Genomic DNA, 3,562 nt, shown 5'->3' on the forward strand with positions numbered 1-3,562 from the left:
ATTGAAATTTAGCATTTCCTTCAAGTATTTAAAGACATTATATTGAGAAGTCCATAGGCTTCAGTAGATTGCTAGCTTCCATCTGTAAAAGGAAAAGATTGAACAAGATGATATCAATGATACTGCTATAAAACCTTAAAAGTGCTACTACAGCACACGCTTTGGAGAAATTCTCCTTAATGACATAGAAGACACTAGTCTCCGAGGAACACCTGCTACTTGTCTCCTCAAAGATATAGGGGTAGCACTGAAGGGTTGGGAATTGGTTCTCTAATGCAATGGCTCCCAACCTTCCTTGGTATACTTCCTTCAGTGATTATCAGTTGCTGATACTCAGCCAGCCAGACTTAATTATCTTTGAGTTAGAGATTATAAAATTGGTACAAAAATGTTACACCCCAACAAAAAGTGTCTGTGACACCTTTTCCCACAAGTACACACGGAGTCCAAGGGAAAGTGGGCTCAATCTTATGGAGAGTATAAGGCAAAGGAGGAACTCACAACCCTAATAAATCCTTTAGCTCTAATCTTCAAGATACTCCCCTTGGATATGGCATAGCTTTTCTTTGTCTTCTTGTAGAGACCTGAATATGGCTTTCCTCCTCACCTATTCCTGACTGCAAATGTTGCAATAAACCACTAGACTGTCCCTGGGACACTGCTAGGATTTCAATGAAAAATTCCAATCTTCTGGTCCTTTACAATTCACAAAGTCCCCCCCCCCCAAGTGGAGAGGAAGAAAAGACTGAGGCCAAAGTCACACTCAGTCTACAAGTGATTATTTATCAGGAAGACTTCCACCCTAAGATAGCAGATTCTTGACTCTGGGTTTTGAACTCATAAGCTATTTTAAAAAGGATCCATACTTCCTACATAAGATGGCACTCCAATTCATCCAATAATGTTTTTCACATTGTTTTCTTTTTTATCATAAACTTAAATATTGAAACTTAAATACAAAGTAAGAAAAAAATGTCATGTGCATTGCAGAACATGAGAGGATTCAAAATATGTAACAATAAATTTTCATTTCAAGAAAGCCTGTGTGATAAATAATACACCTTGTGTTGAGAATTGTTCATCTTTTCTCTGCTTCCTTGTATTTTTTGTTCTCTGCTATGCACTATTTGTTCTTTTTCCCCTCCCCCTACTCCCCAGAAGACTATAATATAGTTTAGATATGTTTCTCAATATATACATACACATACAGATATATACATATACTTATACATATATACATGCGTATGTAGACATATACTTTCCCAAACATCCTCTACTTCTGATCTTTGTTTTTATGTTTGTACATATCTCTTGTTTCCTATCCCTCCTGCCTCCTCTACTTTACTTCTACCCTCCACCTTTCCCTCCTATTACTTGCCTACCCTCCTCCTCTACCAACTACCTTGCCCTCCTACTACTTGTCTTTCTTCCTTCAAGGATCCCTCCCCTATCCTCCGATTCCCATTAATCTAAACACCCTTCTATACCCCCTTTTTACCTATTCCCTCATTCTCCCCTCTAAAGATCCTTCCCTTAGCCTCTCCCCCCTCTCTATGCCCCTACCATTTTAGTTCTTCTAAATTTAGAAGACTTTCATTCTCTTCTAAATATATATGTGTTGTTCCCTCTTAAACCCATTTCCAATGAAAGTAAGTTACCAGAACTACAGCCCTCCTCCGCCATCTAATTCCTCTGTATCCTTTCTTTCTCTTGCACCTCATTTTGTATAAAAATAGTTACTCTTTTTAGCTGTTCCTAAATGGTTTTACTTTTTCAAATTCATATCATAGTCAGGTTTACTCCAGTCTTTTTTATGAGCTTGCCAGTTATTAATAAGAATCTTAGACATATATTTTATATTAGATAAAAGGAAACAGTCTGCCCTCATGAATCCCTTATAATTAGTCTTTGGTATATACCTTATGTTTCTCTTGGTTCTTGTATGTTGAATCTTCTATTAAGTTGAGGATTTTTTACAAAGTCTCAAAAGTCTGAAAGTTTGTCAAATGTCCATTTTTTCATTCAAAATAATACTTAGCTTTTCAGGGTATGATATCTTCGGCCAGAGCACCATGTCTTTTACACTTCTATATGTTGTGTTCCAAACCCTGCAGTCCTTTAATGTGTCTTCTGCTAGATCTTGTGTAATTCTGATTGTGGCACCCTCATATTTAAATTGTTTTGACTAATGCTTTTAATATTTTATCTTTGAGTTGGGGGTTTCGGAATTTGACTATGATATTCCTATGAGTTTTCCTCATAGGATCTCTTTTAAGTGGTAATTGATGGATTTTTTTCTATTTCTACTTCCCCATCTAGTTCTAATGCTTCAGAACAGTTTTCTTTAATCGTTTCTTGTATTATTGTATCAAGATTATTTTTTAACCATAACTTTTAGTTACTCTGATTATTTTTATATTTTCTCTTCTTCATCTTTTCTCCAAATCTGTTGTGTTTCTTATAAGATGTTTTACTTTCTCTTCTATTTTTTCATCATTCATGTTTTGTTTAATTATTTCTTGATCTCTTATAATTTTGCTGGCTTCACTTTGCCCAATTCTAATTTTCAAGGTGTCATTTTCCTCCTTGAGATTCCGGATCTTCTTTTCTAATTGCTTAACTTTCCTTTCATAACCTTCTTGTTTTTCTTGGAGTATTCTTGTTGTTTTTTCCTCCATCGCTGTCATTTGATTTTTAAAGTCTTTTTAAAGATCTTCTACAAATTTTTTTGGGCAGTTGAGCACTTGACATTACTCTTTAGGGGTTTCTCTACTTCAATATCCTCCTTTGAAGATGAACCCCAGTCATCTCTATTCCCGTAATAGGTTTCTATGGTTGGATTCTTTCTCCTTTGCCTGTGCATTTTTTTTTTGTGGTACTAGCTTGATTTTTGTAATCACATCCAATAATTTTCGATGATATCTAAATTTATCAAGGACTTTTCCTCACTTAGTCTAAGGCCAATGTTCGATTCAATAAAGATGTGTTCTCACCTAAAAAAGGTACCAAGTGTGACAGGAGCTTAACCCCATGCAAGTTAAGCTAGTTTTCCTTAAAAGGATATTGAAACAGTCCTTGAAACATAAATGGCTCAGGGGACTAGAGACTCAAGCTATTGATATCAATAATGATTGCCTAGGTATGAAAGAGTAAGAAGGAGCTACATGTGTTTTCCGATGTTTGAGAACTCAAAGGCAGGGGAGTTTCTCTCAGTTCAAGGTATCCTTAATGCATATTCATGTTGAATATAATTCTCTTGTATAACTAAGTAAATTTCCTTTTCTTTAAACTCTCGGATAATTACAAGTGTCTCATTTTATTTTAATATCAAACTTAAACTACCAAGAGACTTGTCTTAGTCAGGCCCAGACTGAAATTCAGAAATAAATGGGATCAGGTGATTTATCAATTGACTTCATGGTTCTATAACCTTACTTTGCAAAAATTCTTGTTATTATTATTAAATAAGATCATAAGATGTTGAGGATACCAGAAGAAATCATAATAAAGATAATAAGCTAAAAAACTTTCAACTACAAACTTGATGACAGAGAAACTGTGT

This window comes from Trichosurus vulpecula, chromosome 5 (assembly GCF_011100635.1).
Source record: "Trichosurus vulpecula isolate mTriVul1 chromosome 5, mTriVul1.pri, whole genome shotgun sequence".
NCBI classification, from domain to species: domain Eukaryota; kingdom Metazoa; phylum Chordata; class Mammalia; order Diprotodontia; family Phalangeridae; genus Trichosurus; species Trichosurus vulpecula.